Consider the following 21,436-nt stretch of genomic DNA (forward strand, 5'->3'; position numbering starts at 1 on the left):
ACACCGTATTTTGGGGTCAGCCATATACATATGAACCACGCCACCAAACCATTAAAACAGGTGACAAAAACAACCCTAATCCCTGTGGCACACCGCTGGCCTCCGGTTGGAGAGGAACCCTTCACTCCCACCCTCTGCAACACACACAAAATCCTGGAGGAACTCAGCAGGCCAGGGTCTTGGCCCGAAACGTTGATTGTACTTTTTTAACCATAGATGCTATCTGGCCTGCTGAGTTCCTTTAGCATTTTGTGTGTGTTGCTTGGATTTCCAGCATCTGCAGATTTTCTCTTGTTTGTGATTTGACTCCCACCCACTGACCCTTTCCACCAAGTCCACCTGGCTTACTTCCCCTGGATCCCCATGTGAACAAAGATTCCGAACCCTAGCACATCTCCCCTCGGTCCCCAAATGCAATTGAAGAAGTGCTCTGGTCATAGTTCAAATTCAAATTTATTGTCAATTGACTGTACACATATACAACCAAACGAAACAAATTCCCTCCAGATCATACTGAACCCATAAGATATATTCTACAGTATATAAACAAAATATTACCACAGATAAGTCAATAAAATGTAATTCAAAAAGCATGCAGTGCACAGTACAAGTAAACAGCTCACTATCCTAGTAACGAGACCTCAGTGGTGGCAGAGTGTTCATGAGTTTCACTATTAACCAGGGATGTTAGACAAAGAAGACGAAGAAGGTATGAAATGCAGGGAATGCCCAGCTGATCAAGGCGTGTTGGTGAAGCTGGAATTCCATGTGGACAGGCTACCGCAGGAGTGTCCAGCTCTGACACCGACGGAAAGGAGCGTTTTCTCTGAAACGGGAGTGTTCCATACTGAGACCTGCAGGCTGTAGTGTGCCTGGACAAAGGTGAATGCTATCTCTTCGCGATTGTGTTGGGTCTTGTCATAACAGAAAGGGCAAGTGAGATTGAGGTGGAGAATTAAAGTGGCAGCAACAGGAAGCCCAGGGTTGCTCCCGTGGTCTCAGCTTCAGGTGTTGGCACAAAGTGACTGCTTTCCCCAGTGACCTGTGTTACAGACAAGCAGGTGATGGAAATCCGTCCTTACAGAATTCACAAATCACTTCCCAGAAATTCAAGAATCAATAAAATTGCATTTGAGAACGTCCAGAGGTGGTTCAAGAGAATGATTCAAGAAATGAACGGGATGTGGGTTTGATAGCTGTGGGTCTGTACTCACTGGGGTTTAGAAGAATGGGGGGGGGGGGGCGGGGGAATCTCACTGAAACCTATTGAATATTGAAAGGCCTAAATAGAATGAGTGTGGAGTGGATGTTTCCAAAAGTTGGTGAGTATAGGACTTGAGGGCACAACCTCAGAAGAGAAGGACGCCCGTTTAGAACTGAGATGAGGAGAAATTTCTTTAGCCAGAGGATGGTGAATCTGTGGAATTCGTTGTGACAGTTGGCCAAGTCCTTGGATATATTTAAAGTGGAGGTTGATAGGTCATTGATTAGTAAGAACATCAGAAGTTACGGGGAGAAGGCAGGAGAATGGGTTTGAGAGGGGTAATAAATCTGCCATGATGGAAAGGCCGAGCAGACTTGATGGGCCGAATGGCCTAATTCTGCTCCTGGGTCTTGTGGTCTTATGAAAGGTAATCACCGTGAAATATCCACTCTACCTGTCTCATTCAACCTACCTGTCCATGGTCATGACGGACGCAGTTCCTGGAGGAAAAGGGTGGGGGTGGGGAGCAGTAGCACCCCGATTAGCGCAATATTTTATCAGAGTTCAATTCCTCCCACTGTACCTTCTCTTTGTGACTGCGTGGGTTTCCTCCGGGTGCTCTGGTTTCTTCCCACAGTCCAAAATCGTACAGAGAGTGGGGTTGTGAGGAATAGTACATCAGACTCGATGGGCCGAATTCTGCTGCTATATCTTATGGTCTAAAATTCATTCTTACAGAATTTATGTGGAAAAAATAAATAAAAGTAAATTAGGGCAGGTATTGAAGGCGAGGGGAGGGGGTAATATCAAAGGAGATATGAGGATCAAAGAGAGTGCGGGCGCCTGTAGTGGAGGTAGCGCCAGGTACATTTAGGAGTTTTAAGAGGTGTTTAGATAAATACGTGGATGTGCGGAAGATGGAAGGATATGGACATTGCGTAGGGAGAAGGGATTAGTTTAGCTGGACATTTGGTTACTAATTTAACTGGCTCAGCACAAATTTGTGGGCCGAAGAGTCTGTTCCTGTGCTGTTCTAGGGCAATGATCCCTTGGAAATGCCGAGAGGGGAGGTGGAATGCAATCTGCCGGCAGGGTCTTGGTGAAGCTGGCAGAAACTGCGGGTGCCGACCCTCTGAATATATGCTGTATCCTCAACAATTTGCTCAAGTCACCTTTTCAGACCCTGTTCATCACTGAATGTCTCAGAATTTCTTTTTTTCAATACAGTGATTCAAACCAATAAATTCACCGGCAGGTTATTGTGAAAAGCTTTTGAATTTTATAAACGTGAAGATGATGAAAACGGAGTCAACATCCTAACTGAAGGAGCTACTGCAGGATGTCCGCCGCTGTCACAGACGGAAAGGAGCGAGTTGGGGAGTCTGCAGCCTGTCCGGACAGGGGGGCGTCGCTCTTCGCCTTACACTGCACCATACTGAACACTGAACGTAGTTGCCGAGACTGAAAGTAAAGTGAATCGTCGCTTTAGCAGGGGAACAAACCTTCTGGATGATAAGAGGCGGACCTTCAGTCCAGAGAGGTATTCCTGCCCAGGTCAGCGGTAACCTGTTTTACCGTCTTTCCCTTTTCGATGGTGGGTTAGTTTGGTGCCTCTGTGTTTGGTGGGGTGGGGGGGGGGGAGTTGCGTTTGGACATCCTGGGACACATGAGCCAGTAATGTAGGAGCTCCTCGGGATGAGATGCCGGCTGAAGAACCTGAGAACCATCGCTTCAACAGATGTCTTCTCCAGTTACACCCGTCATTCAACCACTCTCCCAGCCTAGATGTGGTCCGGGGAAGAGGTAGAGGCCAGGGTCGACTTTAAGGAGTTATGTGGGAAGAAAGAATATCTCGTTAATCATCATTTCTGTTTCTCTCTCTCTATCGGTTTACCTGTCTATTTAATGCAACTCATAGTAATTCTTATGTATTTCAGTATTTTTGTGGCATTGTGCTTGCCACAAAAACAAATTTCACGACATACTGTATGCAAGACCATAACATATAGGAGCAGAAATAGGCCATTTGGCCCATCGAGTCTGCTCCATCATGGCTGATCTAACTTTTCCCTCAGCCCAAATCTCCTGCTTATCCCCATATTCCTTCATGAGGCTGTGGGCTCTTAGATGCTCCCACCATAGGAATTATCCTCTCCACATCCAGTCTGTCAAGGCTTTTCACCATTTGATAGGTTTTAATGAGGACGCCCCTCGTTCTTCTGAATTCCAGCGAATACAGGCCCAGAGACATCTGGCGCTTTTCCTAATCCAGAACTGCTCACAATATTCCATGCGGTCAGAGTAATGCCTTATGAAGCCTTAGCAACATAGAGTAGGTACAGAGACAATGTCAGGGGTAAGTTTTTTACACAGAATGGTGAGCGCGTGGAATGGGCTTCCGGTGATGGTGGCAGAAGCGGAAACGATAGGGTCTTTTCACAAGGCTCCTGGATTGGTACATGGGGCTTAGAAAAACAGAGGGCTATGGGTAACACTAGGTAATTTCTAAAGTAAGTACAAGCTCAGCACAGCATTGTGGGCCGAAGGGCCTGTATTGTGTTGTAGGTTTTCTGTTTCTATACACCTTGCTTTTATATTTGAGTCCTCTTGAAGTGAATGCTGATGTCACATTTGCCCTCCTCACCACAAACTCAACAAGCAACTGAAGCTTTAGGGAATCCTGCGCAAGGCCTCCCGAGTCCCTCTGCGCCTCAGTTCTTTTGGTGTTTTCTCACCTTTTAGAAAATAATCCACCCATTCATTTCTTCTACCAAAGTGTGTGATCATACACTTCCCAACGGGTGTATTCCATTTGCCATTTCTTTGCCCATTCTCCTAATCTGTCTAAGTCCTTCTGTAGCCTCTCTACTTCCTCAAAACTACCTACACCTCCACATATCTTCATAGCATTTGCAACTTTGCAATAAAGCCATCAATTCCATCATCTGAATCACTGACATAAAATGCAAAAAAGAATCAACACAGACCCCTGTGGAACTCTCCTTGCTGTCAGTGACCTGCTGAAGAGTGTCTTGTCCAAAACATCAGCCGTATGTTTTCCATAGATCCTGCCTGGCCTGCGGAGTTGCTCCAGCATTTTGTGTACGTTGTTTGTATTGGGGCGAGGTCAGTGTGAGGACTGGGTATTGGGGAGAGGTCAGTGTGAGGAGATTGTGTATTGGGGAGAGGTCAGTGTAAGGACTGTGTATTGGGGCGAGTTCAGTGTGAGGATTGTGTATTGGGGAGAGGTCAGTGTGAGGACTGGGTATTGGGGAGAGGTCAGTGTGAGGGGACTGTGTATTGGGGAGAGGTCAGTGTGAGGACTGGATATTGGGGAGAGGTCAGTGTGAGGACTGGGTATTGGGGAGAGGTCAGCGTGAGGAGATTGTGTATTGGGGAGAGGTCAGTGTAAGGACTGTGTATTGGGGCGAGTTCAGTGTGAGGATTGTGTATTGGGGAGAGGTCAGTGTGAGGACTGGGTATTGGGGAGAGGTCAGTGTGAGGGGACTGTGTATTGGGGAGAGGTCAGTGTGAGGACCGGGTATTGGGGAGAGGTCAGTGTGAGGACTGGGTATTGGGGAGAGGTCAGTGTGAAGACCGGGTATTGGGGAGAGGTCAGTGTGGGGGATTGTGTATTGGGGAGAGGTCAGTGTGAGGACCGGGTATTGGGGAGAGGTCAGTGTGAGGGGACTGTGTATTGGGGAGAGGTCAGTGTGAGGACCGGGTACTGGGGAGAGGTCAGTGTGGGGGATTGTGTATTGGGGAGAGGTCAGTGTGAGGACTGGGTATTGGGGAGAGGTCAGTGTGGGGGATTGTGTATTGGGGAGAGGTCAGTGTGAGGACCGGGTATTGGGGAGAGGTCAGTGTGAGGACTGGGTATTGGGGAGAGGTCAGTGGGAGGGGACTGTGTATTGGTGAGAGGTCAGTGTGAGGACTGTGTATTGGTGAGAGGTCAGTGTGAGGACCGGGTATTGGGGAGAGGTCAGTGTGAGGACCGGGTATTGGGGAGAGGTCAGTGTGGGGGACTGTTGTGTTGGATAGTGGTCGCTCTCAGGGGGTTGTCTCTTTCTGGAGTTGAGTGTTGGAGACATCTTACCAGGAGGTACAGGAGCATCAGGACTAGAACTGCCAGATTGGGTAAGAGCTTCTTCCCCCAGGCTGTGAGATCCTGCCACGGCCGAGATCTTGTCTTGTGTTTACCTGTGCTGCACATTACATGCATTTTCAATTATAGTTTATTAACTTATATGTTGTGCGTGCGGCGTGCGGCATGATATGTGTTAAGTGTGTGCACCATGCTCTGGAGGGACACTGTTTTGTCTGGTTGTATGACAGACAATACACTTGAACTTGAACTCGATCTGATGGGGAGGGGCGTGTGTGGAAGCTGTGCTTTGGGGAAGAGTCAGTGTTGGGGGTCTAAGTGTCTTACTAATGTTGGGTATTGGCGCTGTTCTCATAATCAGTATTTGCGGCAGATTTGTCCCGGCCATTGGGACCCCTCGCCGAGCTAACCTCACACAGGACAGCTCTCTTCCTGGGATCTCTCACACCGAACAGATCTCACGCTGGCAATGGGTATTTCCCAATTTGTGGCACCCTGTCCCGGACCGACCACACCGGTGTCACGCCTCCCCACCACCTCTCCAACATCCACGTATCCCTGATTCTCTGCGCCCCTTCACTCGAGCTGGAGCCCAGCCATTTAAACTCCCGAGCAACCCGGGTTTAGGGGAATGGCCGCCCGCACCCGGAGCTCGGAGGCAGGCAAACCTGAATGGAACTGTATTAGGTTCACGGGAGCTGAATGAAGCGGCGACTCCAGACTGGCACGGTCCTGCGAGGCGAACGGTGCGGTTACCGGTGAGACGGACATTGATTCTCGGCCGCGTGCTCAGTCGGTTCCTGGGCGGGTGTCCGGTGCAGTTACCGGAGGGACGGGCCGGGATTCTCAGCCGAATGCACCGTACAGTTGCCGGGGGCGGACCGTGATTCCCGAGTGGGTCTCGGTGTGTTTCCCGGCCGGCCGGCCCCCGCTGCTGAGCTGTGCTCCCACTCGGCGCAGAATGTTTATTAATAAATCCTCTTGCATTGCGGTCCTGACGTAGATGCTGCGCACTGAGTCGGTGCTCGGGATTCGCTCGCCCGGGACCTCACTTTCAGCTGTCGGTATAAAGGCAGCCGCGGCAGCCACTCAGCCGCCTGTGTAACCGCCAGCCTGCGCCGACCGGGCCGGACTAACCCTCACCTCCTCCCAGATCTTGTGTGCTCCTTTCCGATGTAAGCGGCGTTGCAGTTCGGCGGATTACGGTAAGACTGCGGAGAGTTCTCCGCATCATCCTCTTTCCCAAATCCAAATCTCGGCATCAACACGTGGGCGAGAACGGCGGAGGCGACCCGAGTCCCGCTACCAATCCCAATACCTGCGCCCGGGGGGGGAGAGAGTGGTGAGGTTCTCTCGGAGTTGGGTGACTTGGATTGGGCTGAGAGAGAGTGGGCGTTTAGGTTCGGATTTGGGAGTTGGAGAGGGGTGGAATTGGATTGGACCGTATGGATTGGAACTACGTTTGGGACGGTTCAAGGGCTGAACTCGAACGGCGGGGTGTTTGAGACGGAGCTGGGGATAACGTGGTTTGAACTGGGATTATTGTGGGTTGGGGACGTTTGAAATTGCTCCGGGATGGTTGGTGTTGAGCGGGATGGGTTATGACTATCCCGGGATGGCGACAAGTAGTTGCTGCGGTGAGGATCCCCGAGGCACGTTCGGATGCCGCCGTAGATCGCGCCCTCTTCCCCTGCGCAAACCGGGTCACTCTTGGTGTGTCACGATGCCGGACGTCCCGGATGGTGATCTCCCTCGTACCTGGCGCGTCTCCCCTCCGGATCCGGACCGGGATCTCCGGGGTCCGGGTAGGCTGCCGGTGACCTGCACGGCGGGGTGGGTGTCTGCGGAGGTACAGTGGGCCGAAGGGCGGAGCGGGGGTGAGGATTGGCGGGAGTTCCGAGGGAAGCGGTTGGTTGGGGGGTTCGAGAGTCCGATGCAATGCCATGAAGCCACCTGGGAGACTTGCGGTGATGGGAGTGAAGCGGAATACTAGGTGTCGCGAAGGAGGGGACAGACCAGCTCCGATAACGGACTCCCTGAGACCACCCGAGGGCACAGCGTGGGTGCAGGAAATGGTCCAGGATAACACTGTATTCAGCGTACGCCATCCCTCAGGGAGAGAAAGTTCTGGCTTCCGCGCCCCGTCACCCTTCCCCGAGGTTTCTGACACCCAACCCCACCCCGGGACAGACGGCGGGACTTCATTGACTCCGTCTCTCCCGTGGTCCGAGTGAAGACGCGTCAGCCCCCGTATCCGAGCCTCTCCCATCTCCTGCACCTGCACCCAGCCCATGGCGATCTGTCAGTGGGATATGAAGTCCGTGGGGATTCGGGGACATTGCGCGCAGTCTCTGCCCGAGAGACCACCCTGGAGAAATCTTCTCCTTGGCCGGAAAGGACATTAGAACAGCCCACCATTTCCGGGGGAGGAACAGTTACATGGAGATTTCCTTCGGTAGTGCGGCGCTCCCTCTGTCTTTGCGAGGGAGCGCTGGAAGTGAGCGAAGAGCGATGTTTGCAGGGTTAATGCGGGCCGGGAGGGCTGTGGGCAGCGAGGGGTTAAGTGACGAAGGTGGCGAGGCCGGTTGGCGGCTGCGTCAGCGCTGCTGATGGTCTGCGTGCGTCAGGAAGGAGCGCGTCAGCCGCCGGCACCTTGGCTCTGGACTGATTACTGTGTGCTCCCGGGTAACAGTCTACAGTCATGGCTACTGGAGGCTGACCGAATCTGCACCCGGAGCGGACCCAACCACTCGCCCGGCATCAGACAGCGTAGCAGCCGCCGGGAGCGGAGCAGATCGTTGGCCGGCGGGGCGGTGTGCATACAAAGGATGCGGCACAAAACCGGCTCCAGCATCAGCGGGTCCGGGAGTCCACACACGACCTCTGCAACACGGGGTGGGCAGGGGACAAGGATTTACCGATAGTCCCAATTCCACACTGGCCCTCACTTTCTCGCTCTCTCACAAAGTGAATCTCCGTCAGACGTTTAACCGAGCTGGCGGTAGTCGCACCCCGCACCCACCCCCGCCGCCGCCGCCGCCCCCGCCGCCGCCGCCGACTGGATTCCAGGTTTCTCTGTTAACTCCACCCCTCGGCCTCCTCTCTGCCCCTCTCACTATGTGGGTCTGCCCTGCGCATGTTAACGGGAGGGACAGCAACCAATCTCTTTGGATTCTGTTAGGATTGTTCCCGGGCATCGATTCCAGCCAAAACCGGTCGTGGGATGTAAACCTGGCGCGAGCATTAGACTAGTCTTTTGGCAAGTCGCAAGATCATCGGTCAATGTTAACGACCACCACCTACTCACTACCACCTTTCCCCTCTTATCTCGTATGCGTGCCCACTGGTTTTTAGATTCCACAGCCCTAGGGGAAAAGGTGATGACTGCCCTATCGATATCCCTCAAGGCTGTATAAACTTGAAGACACCTCTCATTTTGCCAATTTCCAAGGATTAAAGATCCAGTGCGGCCAACCTCGCCCTATAATTTAGTCATCCCCGTGAATCGCTTCTGCACCCACTCCCGGTTGACAATGTCTTCCCAATATTGACCGTTCTGGGCCTGTAACTCACTGGAATTCACAAGAATGAGGGGTGATCTCATTGAGATAGAGTGGTTGTGCAGAGGATGTCTCCTATGGTGGGGGAGTCTAAGACCAGAGGACACAGCCTCCGAATAGAGGGATGTCCATTTAGAACAGAGATGAGGAGGAATTTCTTTAGCCAGAGAGTGGTGAATCTGTGGAATTCTTTGCCACAGGCAGATGTGGAGGCCGAGTCTTTATGTATATTTAAGACAGAAGTTGATAGATTCTTAATTGGTCAGGGCAAGAAGGGGTCCAGGGAGAAGGTGGGAGATTCGAGCTGAGAGGAAAATTGGGTCAGCCATGATGAAATACCCGAGCAGACTCTATGGGCCAAATGGCCTAATTCTGCTCCTGTATCTTCTGGTCTAACAGGGTGACCAAACTGTACACAATACTTCAAGTGTGGCCTCACACTTGTATAATTGTAACATAATGTCCCAACTCTGAAACTTGATAGACAAAGGCCAGCATGCTAAATGCCTTCTTCATCATCCTGTCTACTTGTGCAGCCACTTTCAGTGAACTGTGCACTTGTACTCCCAGCTCCCTCTGTCCATGACACTGGTCAGTACCCTGCCATTAACTGTGTAGGTCCTAATCTGATTAGACTGTCCAAAATGCAGCACTTCAGACATATCCAAATTGAAATCCATTTGCCATTTCTCAGCCTATCTCCCCAACTGATAGAGATCTCTTTGTAATTCACTAACCTGCTTCAAAGTCAATGATACACCCAATCTAGTGTCATCGGCAAGTTTGCCAATTGTGCCATGTATGTTCACATTTAAATCATTTGTATAAATAATGAATAACAGAGGTCCCAGCACTGATCCCTGGAGCAGCCCGATAGTCACAGGCCTCCAGTCATAGAATCAGCCTTCAACCATCACCCTTTGCTTCCTGTCATCGAGCTAATTCTGAATCCACATCACCAGCTCCCCCTGAATCCCAGGTGACCCAGCCTTCCAGATCAGCCTGTCCTGTGGGACTTTATCAAAGGTCTTGTATATAGACAATATCCACTGCCCTACCTTCATCTGTCCTCTCAATTACCTCTTTGAAAATCTCCAAAACATTCATTGGACACACAAAACCATGCTGACTGTTTCTGATCAGACCTTGACTATCCAAGATAGTGTCCATAAGAATTCCCTCTAGAAAGTTTCCTACAACTGAAGGCAAACTCACAGGCCTATAGTCCCCTGGCTCATCCTTGCTACCCTTCTTGAATAATGGAACAACACTGGCCACCCTCACGTCTACTGGAACATCACCAGTGGCTAACAACAAAACAAATATCACCAGAGGGTCCCTCACAATTCCTTCTCTGGCCTCCTAGAGTTGCAGGGGACTGGGAACCAGAGTGGCAGGGCAGCAAATGGAGTGGGGGCAGTAGATGTTAAGCTTACAAGCAAAGACATAAACTGACAGGTTGATGAGTATGGTGGGATTAATGTCCTAAGGTGTGTCTATTTCAATGCACGGAGAATTGTAGGCAAGGCAGATGAGCTTAGAGCATATGGAATTGTCACATTGCAGCCATAAGTGAGACTTGGTTGCAGAAGAGGCCGGGCTGGCAGCTCAATGTCCTGGGGTTCTGCTGTTTTAGACATGATAGAGTGGGAGGGATGGCATTACTAGACAGGAAAAATGTCACCATGGTGCTCAGACAGGACTCATCTACTGAGGCTATACGGGTGGAATTGAAGAATAAGAAAGGGATGACTACGTTAAGGGAACTATTTGGCCTCAGTTGTATGATCTCTGTGTCTGTCTCCAGAATAAATACAGAAGAAAAAAAAACATTTACAATCTCCCCATCTATTGGGAACCATCCCAATAGTCAGCAAGATTTAGAGAAGCAATTTTGTAGAGATCGCAGACTGTTGCAAGAAACATAAGGTTGTGATAATACATGATTTTTAACTTTCTACATAGTGACTGGGATTCCCATACTGTAAAAAGGGGTGGATGGGATAGAGTTTGTCAGTTGTGTTCAGGGAAGTTTCCTTAATCAATATGTAGAGGTCCCAACTATAGAGAATGTGTTCCTGGATCTCCTCTTGGGGAACAAGACAGGGTAGGTAACAGAAATGTTTGCAGGGGAACAGCTTGCATTTCAAAATGCCATTAGTTTCAAGATAATTATGGAAAAATATAGGTCTGGTCCTCTATTTGAGATTCTGAATTAGAGAAAGGGCAATTTTGATGGCATCTGACAGGATCGGGCATGTGATCTGGACAGGCTGTTTACTGGCAAAGGTGTACTTGGTAAGTGGGAGGCATTGAAGTGAAATTTTGAGAACAGAAAGCTATAGTTTTTCTTCTAGAATAAAAGGCAAGGCTAACAGGTTTAGGGAACCTGGGTAATTCAGAGGGACTGAGGCCCTGGTGAATAAGGAAGTGCATATAGGGTATGGGCAGTTAGGTTCCGGAGCAGTATAAGAAATACAAGAGAACACTTAAGAGAGAAATCAGGAGGGCTTAAAAAGGACATGACGTTCTTCTGGAGACAAGTTGAAGGAGAATCCCAAACATTTCTATAGTTACAAATATTAGGAGCAAAGGGGTAAGAATAAAATTGATCCCCTGGAAGATCAGAGATGGGGGGTTGGGAATCTTAAATGGAATTTGCTTGGCAGCAGATGCACCTTTTTTGCCGGGGGGGGGTTATCGTTGCCTTGCTGCCGCTTACACTTGGGAGGGGGGGAGCCGTGGGGGACTTTGGGGCTCTCACTTTCAACTGTATTTCTTTTTTGGGGCACTTCTCTGTTTTCGTGGATGTTTGTGAAGAAAAAGCATTTCAGGATGTATATTGTATATATTACTCTGACATTAAATTGAACCTTTGAATCTTGACATAGAGTCTATAGAAGTGAGGCAAAACAGCAGTGCGGTCATAAACCACATACAGACTACAGTGGACAAGGTGCTTGCTGTCTTGAGGCCAGTTAGAGATAAGTCCTCAGGGTCCGACAAGGTGACCTTGTGAGAGGCTAGTACAAAATCCGTATAAGTCCTACAATTAAATGGTTGCCCTTCAGGATGAGGTAGTAAATGGTTTTTAGAATTGACTTAGACAGAGAAGAAGTAACTTGTCTCTGACAGAAGGAGCTTGACAAGTGTACTATGTTAAAGTTTTACAAGATGTTGGTGAGGCCAAATTTGGAGTATTAAAACATAGAACAGTACAACACAGTGCAGGTCCTTCAGTTCATGATGATGTGCTGACCCTTTAACCTACTCTAAGATGAATCTAACCCTTCCCTCCTACATAACCCTCTATTTTACTATCATCCATGTGCCTATCTAAGAATCTCTTAAATGTTCCTAATGCATCTGCCTGTACCACCACTCTTGATTAAAACATTCCACACAATAACCTGTGTAAAAGAACTAAATATGACATTCCCCCACACACACTTTCCTCCAATCACCTTAAAATTATATCCCTCGTATTAGTCACTGCTGCCCTGGGGAGAAAGGAGCTGAATGTCCACTCCATCAATGCCACTTGTACATCTCTCTCAACTCACCTCAACCTCCTTCGAGAAAAGCCCAAGCTCACTCAATTTATCCTCATAAGACATGATCACTAATCCAGGCAGCATTCTAATAAATCTCCTCTGCACCCTCTCTAAAGCTTCCACGTTCTTATAAGGAACTGAACACAATACTCTAAGTGTGGTCTAACAAGCGTTTTCTAAGGCTGCAGCTCTGGACTCAATCCTCTGACTAATGAGGTCCAACATACCTTACGGCTTCTTAACCACCCTGTTAACTTAGAATCATAGAGTCATAGAACACGACAGCACAGAAACAGGCTCTTTGGCCTGTTTAGTTCATGCTGAACTATAAATCTACTGAGCCAATGAACTAAGCAGATCAGGTTGCATGGACTTGAAGAGCTGAAAGATTCTGTTTCTGTACTATCGTGCTTTATCACCGTAAGACATAGGAGCAGAATTAGACAATTCAACATAAATGTGACTTATGCTTCTCCTTCTCAAATTGCAGTATGAACTAAATCATATTACAATCACTGCCTCCTAAGGATTCCTTTACATTGAGCTCCCTAATAAGATCTGGGTTATTACACAACGCCCAGTCTAAGATGCCTTTCCCCAAGCAGGCTCAAGCACAATCTGCTCTAAAAAGCCATCTCATTGGCATTCAACAAATTTCCTCTCTTGCAATCTGACACCAACCTGATTTTCCAAAACCTCTTGCATATAGAAGTCCCCCATTACAATTGTGTCATTACCCTTATTACATGCCTTTTCCTGCTCCCTTTGCAATTTCAACCCCACGTCTTGGCTACTATTTGGAGGCCTATATATGACTCCCATAACGGTTTTCTTACCCTGGCAGTTTCTTAACTCCATGCACAAAGATTCAACATTCTCTGATCCTATGTCACCTCTTTCTAAAGATGTAATTCCATCTCTTACCCACAGAGCCACACCACCACCTATGCCTCCCTGCCTGTCCTTTCAGTACAGTGTATATCCTGTAATGTCAAACTGCCAACTATGGCCGCCTTTAAGCCTTGACTCAGTGATGCCCACGACCAATCACTAATTGCACCATGAGTTTGTCCACCTTATTCCGTATGCTACATGCATTTAAATTCATCCTGCGTTCTTCGCTCTTATGAATTTTGCCTCTGTGGTACAACGTGTCTCTTTGCTCTGTCTGCCATTGTGCCCAATCATTGGCTTGTCCCTCCTTACATTCATATTACATATTACACCATCTACTTGTAAACCTGCTGGCTCATTCTCATCCTCAGCTCTATCATATTGCTTCTCATCCCCCTGTAGATTAAGCCACTACTGTAAGCTCTGGGGTGCAGTTGGACTCTGGGGCTGCAAATGCCTTCTCCTTCATATTATGCATATGATCTAAGAGCTCACTACTTATTATGCTAATTTCTCCATTAACTTCATTATCCATGACAGCTTCCTTTGTAAATACTGAGGGAAATGGATATTAACATTCTTGGCCTCCTGCAGATCCATACATGCCTCCCTGATGGTCTTTACAAGGTCCTCGTTTCTCCTTGGTCACCCCTTTACTGTGAGTACATATAGCTAAAGAACCTCTTCAGATTCAGAATCAGCTTTAATATAATTGGCATATGCCAGGAAATTTGTTGTTTTGTGGCAGCAGTATTTGGCAATACATAATATTTTTTGAAAACCTACAAGTTACAATAAGAAATACATTTTAAAAAGTTAAATTGAATAAGTAGTGTAAAAAGAGAGCAAAATAAAGGAAATAAATAGAGGTAGCGTTCATGCATTCATTGTTCATTCAGAGATCTTATAGGGAAGAGGAAGAAGCTGTTCTGAAAAGCTGACTGTGAGTCCTCAGTCTCCTGTACCTCCTCCCTGATGCCAGTAATAACAGCACATCCTGGGTAATGTGGAACCTTAATGATGGATGCGGCCTTTTTGAGGCATTGTCTTTTGAAGAGGTCCTCAGTGGTGGGGAGGCTAGAGTCCATGACAGAGGGGGCTGAGTTTACAACTTTCTGCAGCTTTTTCTGATCCTGTGGAGTGGCTCCTCCAACCCAGATGGGATGCGACCAGTTACAATGCTCTCCACCATATATCTGTAGAACTTTGACATACCAAGTCTCCTCAAAATCTTAATAAAATACAGCTACCATCATGCCGCCTTTAATGTTGTCTGTAAAATCCATCTCATACCATTTTTCTTTGCCTTCATGAAATCTCTCAAACCTGTTCTTAAAGCCCCTTCTTCATCCTCACATTCTCGCTGTCAGCACTCCCATCCCCTGCCCCAACCCTGAAACACTTCCATCCTATTCACTCCCTCCCTCTCACCCACACCATTCACTTGCCTCTCTGACCCTGGATGATGAGCTATTTTGTCTCCAGTGATGAAAGAGGCATGTGTAAGGTATCAGTGGAGGGGGTGGTGGAGAGACCAAGGGAATCCTGTGAGGAGTACTGGTAGTGTTGGAATACACAAGGAAATTCAGAGCATAACACAACAACATGGGATAGCTTTGCAAGAGAAGGCAAAGATGAATGCAAAGAGATTCTAGTTACATTAAATGCAAAAGAGTAACTAAGGAGGGAATAGGGCCCCTTAAAGATCAGTGTTGTTTCTATGTGGAGACGGGCAAGGTTGTAAACCTTTCTAATTTGTATTTACTGTGGAGACATGGACACTCGAGAACTCCGAGAAGTTAATAGTAATGTCTTACAGAGGAGCTGCTGGAGGTCTTCAAATGTATAATGGATTAGAAAGATTTAGAGCAAGGGTTCCCAATCTGGGGTACGTGGACCCCTTCAGTTAGTGGTAGGGGTCCATGAAGGTTGTAAACCCCTGGTTTAGAGGGATATGGGCAAATGGGGCCACTTTAGAAGGGAAGTTTGGTCAGCAGGGACCAGTTGGCCCAAAGGGCCTTGTGAAAACCATAAGACATAGGGGCAGAAATAGGCCATTCAGCCCATTGAGTCTGTTCTGCCATTCCATCATGGTGATTTTATTATCCCTCTTGGTCCTATTCCCCTGCCTTCTCCCTGTAACCTGTAGCCTTTGATGCCCTGACTAATCACCTCCACAGTCATCTGTGGCAATGAATTCCACAGATTCACTACCCTTCACTAAATAAATTCCTCTAATATCTGTTCTAAATGGACATCCCTCTATTCTGAGGCTCTCTGGTCATAGACTGCCCCACTGTAGGATACATCCTCTACATCCACTCTATTTAGGCCTTTCAATATTCAATAGATTTCAATGAGATCCCCCCCACCATCCTCTAAATTCCAATGAGTAGAGGCTGAAAGCCATCAAACGCTCTTCCTACATTAACCCTTGTATTGCTGGTATCATCCTTGTGAAACTCCTTTGGACCCTCTTCAATGCAATCACATCCTCTCTTACATGTGAAGGCCCAAAACTGCTCACAATATTCCAAGTGCAGTCAGAGTAATGCCTTATAAAGCCTTAGCAATACATCTTGCTTTTATATTCTAGTCCTTTTGAAATGAATGCTAACATTACATTTTGCTTTCCTTACCACTGACTCAACCTGCAAGTGAACCTTCAGGGAATCCTGCACGAAGACTCCCAAGTCCCTCTGAAACTTCCACACCTTTATTCCTTCTACATGACGATACACTTCCCTACATGATCTTCCATCTACCACTCCTTTGCCCATTTTCCTGATAAAAGCCCCTCCATAGATTCCTTAACACTACATGCCCCTCAACTTATCTTTGTGTCATCTTGATCACAAAGCCATCAATACCTTCACCTAAATCATTAACTATTCGGTGATAAGCTGATTAATCCCCAGCACTTGTGGGAAGAAAGGAAAATGTGTGCTGCTGACAAAGGTATTGTATTATCGATATCCATGTCAGAAGACTGAAGGTGACAATAAGACCATAAGGCACAGGAGCAGAATTAGGCCATTCAGCCCATTGTGTCTGCTCTGCCATTCTATCATGGCTGATCCTGGATCCCACTCAACTCCATACACCTGCCTTCTCGCCATAATGCCCTGACTGATCAGGAAATGATCAACTTCTGCTTTAAATATACACACGGACTTGACCTCTGCCACAGTCTGTGGTAGCCACAGATTTACTACTCTCTGGCTAAAAAAATATTCTTCTTTCTCTGTTCTAAAGGGGTGCCTCTTAATCTTGAGGCTGTGCCCTCTGGTTCTGGATACCCCACCATAGAAAACATCCTCTCCACATCCATGCTATCTAGTCCTTTCAACATTCAGTAGGTTTCAATCAGATCCCCCCACATTCTTCTAAATTCCAGTGAGTACAGGCCCAAAGCTGCCAAATACTTGTCATACGTTAACCCCTTCATTCCTGGAATCATTCTTGTGAGCATCCTCTTGACTCACTCCAATGACAACACATCCTTTCTGAGATATGGGGCCCAAAACCGTTGACAATACTCCAAGTGTGGCCTGACTAGAGTCTTATAAAGGCTCAGCATTATCTCCTTGCTTTTATATTCTATTCCCCCTGAAATAAATGCCAACATTGTATTTGCCTTATTTACCTCAGATTCAACCTGTAAATAATCTTCTGGGAGTCTTGCACGAGAACTCCTAAGGCCCTCTGCAACTCTGATGTTTGAACCTCCTCCCCATTTGGATAATAGTCTGCACTATTGTTCCTTTTACTAAAATGTATTATCATATATTTCCCAACTCTATTCCATCTGCCACTTTTTTTGCCCATGATTCCGATTTGTCTATATCCTGCTGCAATCACATCGCTTCCTCAGCACTACCTACCCCTCCACCTATCTTTGTATCATCCACAAACTTTGCTACAAAACCATCAATTCCATCATCCATATCATTGACAAACAATGTGAAAAGCAGCAGTCCCAATACTGACCCCAGAGCAACACCACTAGTCACTGGCAGCCAGCCAGAAAAAGCCTCTTTTATTCCCACTCACTGCCTCCTGCCTGTCAGCCATTCCTCTATCCATGCCAGTATCTTTCCTGTAATTCCATGGGATTTTATCTTGTTAAGCAGCCTCATGTGTGGCACCTTATCAAACGCCTTCTGAAAATTCAAGTAAATGACATCCACTGCCCCTCCTTTGTCCACCCTGCTTGTTACTTCCTTGAAGAACTCTAACAGATTTGTCAGGCAAGATTTCCCTTCACAGAAACCATGCTGACTTTGAATTATTTTATCTTTAGTCTCCAAGTACCCTGAATGCTCATCCTTAATAACAGACTCCCAACACTTTCCCAACCACTGAGGTTAGGCTAACTGGCCTATAATTTCCTTTCTTTTGCCTTCCTCCCTTCTTAAAGAGAAGACTGTCATTTGTAATTTTTCAGTCCTCCGGTACCATGCAAGCATCAAGTGATTCTTGAAAGATCATGACCATTATCTCTTCAGCAAACCTCTTTCAGAACTCTGGAGTGTAATCCATCTGGTCCAGGTGACTTATCCACTTTAAGACCTTTGAGTTTGCCAACACTTCTTCCTCCGTAATAACAATGGCACTCACTCCTGCTCCCTGACAATCACGGACTTCTGGCACACTGCTAGTGTCTTCCGCAGTGAAGACAGATGCAAAGTACCTGTTAAGTTCATCTGACATTTCTTTGTCCCCATTACAATCTCACCAGCATCATTTTCCAGTGGTCCAATATCAGCTCTCCCCTCCTTTATAGTATTGGCTAGTCTGTCCTCATATTTCATATTTCATCCTTTCTCTTCTTGTAACTTTTTTAGTTGCCTTTTATTGGATTTTAAAAGTTTCCTAATCATCTAACTTCCCACTAACTTTTGCTACATTATATGTCCTTTCCTTGGCTTTGATGCAGTCCTTAACCAACTCTGTCAGCCATGGTTGCCTACCCCTGCCATTTGACAACTTCTTTTTATGGAGCATATCTATCCTGCGCCTTGTGAACTATTCCCAGAAACTTCAGCTGTCTCTGCTCTGCTGTCATCCCCACCAGCATCCTCCTCCAATCCACCTGGCCAAGCTCCTCTCCCATGCCTCTATAATTCCCTTTATTCCATTGCAATACTGATACATGTGAGTTCTGCTTCTCCCTCTCAAATTCCAGTATGAATTCAATCATATTATCAACACTGCCTCCTAAGGGTTCCTTTACATTAAGCTCCCTAATGAGATCCAGGTTATTACACAACACCCAATCTAAGATAGCCTTTCACCAAGTAGGCTCAAGCACAAACTACTCTAAAAATCCATCTTGTAGGCATTCAACAAATTCCCTCTCTCATGATCTGACACCAACCTGATTTTCTCAATCCCCTTGCATATTGAAGTCTGCCATTACAATTGTGACATTACCCTTGTGCCCTTTCCAGCTCCCTTTGCAATCTCGGCCCCATATCTTGGCTACTATTTGGAGACCTATTTATGATTCCTATAATGTTTTTTTCCCTTGCAATTTCTTAACTCCACCCATAAAGATTCAACATTCTCTGATCCTATGTCACCTCTTTCTAAAGATGTAATTCTGTCTCTTACCAACAGAGCCACACCACCACCTAAGCCATCCTGTCTGTCCTTTCAAAACAAAGTATATTTTTTGATGTTAAGCTCACAACAATGGCCTTCTTTCAGCCACGACTCAGTGATGCCCACAACGTCATACAGACTAATCTTTAATTGCGCCACGAGTTCATCCATCTTACTCCAAACGCTACGCACATTTAAATACAACACCTCCAGACCTGCATTCTTCACCCTTTCGAATTTTGCCTCTGTGGTACAATTTAACTTTGCTCTGTCTGCATTTGTACCCAATCATTAGCTTGTCCTTTACATTCATGTTACACCCATCATCTACTTGTAAACCTGCTGGCCCATCCTCAGCTCTGTCGCACTGGTGCCCGTCCCCCTGATATTTTAGTTTAAACCACTTCCAACAGCTCTAGTAAATCTGCCTGCAAGAATATTGGTCTCCCTTGGATTCAAGTGCAACCCCTCCCTTTTGTACAGGTCCCACCTGCCCCAGAAGAGATCCCAATGATCAAGAAATCAGAATCCCTGCCACTTGCTCCAATTCTTCAGCCACACATTTATCTGTCACCTCATTTTATTCCTATCCTCATTGTCATGTGGCACAGTCAGCAATCCTGAGATTAGCAAAGCATTTGACAAGGTCCCTCATGAGAGACTCATCCAGAAAGTCATGAGGCATGGGATAAGTGGAACCTTAGCTGTTTGGATAAAAAATTGGCTTAAAGGAAGAAAGCAGAGGGTAGTTGTGGAAGGAAAGTATTCTGCCTGGAAGTCGGTGACTAGTGGAGTGCCGCAGGGATCTGTCCTGGGACCCCTGCTATTTGTGATTTTTATAAATGACCTGGATGTAGAGGTGGAAGAATGGGTGAATAAGTTTGCGGATGACACGAAGATTGGAGGAGTTGCGGATGGAGCTATAGGTGGTCGAAGGTTACAAGAGGATATAGACAGGCTGCAGAGTTGGGCAAAAGAATGGCAGATGGAGTTCAATCTGGACAAGTGTGAGGTGATGCATTTTGGAAGGACAAACCAGAAGACTGAGTACAGGATTAATGGTCAGTTACTTAAGAGTGTGGATGAGCAAAGGGACTTTGGGGTTCAAATCCATACATCCCTCAAGGTCGCTGCACAGGTTGATAGGGTAGTTAAGAAGGCCTATGGGATGCTAGGCTTCATTAACAGAGGGATCGAGTTCAAGAATAGACAGGTCATGTTGCAACTCTACAAATCTCTGGTGAGACCGCACTTAGAGTATTGTGTTCAATTCTGGTCACCTCATTATAGGAAGGATGTGGAAGCTATGGAGAGGGTGCAGAGGAGATTTACCAGCATGTTGCCTGGTTTGGAGAACAAGTCATATGAAGCAAGGTTAGCAGAGCTGGGACTTTTCTCTTTGGAGCATAGAAGAATGAGAGGGGATTTGATGGAGGTCTACAAGATTGAGAGGCATAGATAGAGTGGATAGTCAGTACCTGTTTCCCAGGGCACCAATAGAAAACACCAGAGGGCATATGTACAAAATTAAGGGAGGGAAGTTTAGGGGAGACATCAGGGGTAAGTTTTTTTTACACAGAGGGTTGTGAGTGCCTGGAATGACTTGCCAGGGATGGTGGTGGAGGCTAAAACATTAGGGGTATTTAAGAGCCTCTTGGACAGGTACATGGATGAAAGAAAAATGGAGGGTTATGGGGTAGTGTGGGTTTAGTACTATTTTTTTTTAAGGATTATATGGGTTGGCACAACATGGAGGGCTGAGGGGCCTGTACTGTGCTGTAGTGTTCTATGGTACTAACTTGAGGTTCAGCTTCCTTCCTAACTCTCTGTATTCTTTTTTGAGGAACTCCTTCCTTTTTCTTCCTATGTCATTGCTGCTATACTCTATGTACCACGACTTCTGGCTGCTCACCCTCCCTTTTCAGGATATAGTGAATCATTGCAGACCCTGTCACTTGGGAGGCAAACTACCATCCATGTTTCCTTTTTTGCATTCACAGAAGCACCTTTCTGTCCCCTTAACTATAGAGTGCCCTATTACTGCTGCCATCCTCTTCAGTTTCCTACCCTTCTGAGCCACAGTGCCAGAGGCACGGCCTCTGTTGCTTCCCCCAGGTAGGTCTCTCCCTCATCACCCCAACTGTACTCAAAATGGAGTATTTATTGTTGAGGGGGATGGCCACAGGAGTGCTTTCTACTACCTGACATTACCTCTCCCCTCTCCTAACAATCACCCATTTATGTCTCCTGTAGCCCTGTAGCTCCTGTCTATCACTGCTTCACTTTCCCCAACAAGCTGAAGATCATCAAACTGCAGTTCCAGTTCCCTAACATGGTCTCTAAGGAACTGCATCTCGATGCAACCAATGCAGATGTGGCCATCGGGGAGGCTGGGAATCTCCTGGAAATCCTACATCTGATACCCAGAACAGAACACTGGCTCCGTAGCCATACTCCCTATTCTCTCTAGAGTTAAATAAGAAATAGAGAATGAACTTGCCTGATTACCTTG

At 47.0% G+C, this 21,436-nt stretch overlaps 1 long non-coding RNA gene across 1 annotated transcript; it reads right to left on the bottom strand.

The window, feature by feature from the left end:
- Positions 1-434: 434 nt before the first annotated feature.
- LOC140731390 (uncharacterized) lies at positions 435-6,665 on the bottom strand. Its single transcript, XR_012099799.1, has 2 exons — positions 5,978-6,665; positions 435-3,024 (listed from the first exon to the last, which is right to left on the bottom strand). It is a non-coding gene; the product is annotated as an uncharacterized lncRNA (long non-coding RNA).
- Between the last annotated feature and the right edge of the window lie 14,771 nt (positions 6,666-21,436).

The sequence above is a fragment of the Hemitrygon akajei genome, chromosome 8, assembly GCF_048418815.1.
Source record: "Hemitrygon akajei chromosome 8, sHemAka1.3, whole genome shotgun sequence".
Lineage (NCBI taxonomy): Eukaryota > Metazoa > Chordata > Chondrichthyes > Myliobatiformes > Dasyatidae > Hemitrygon > Hemitrygon akajei.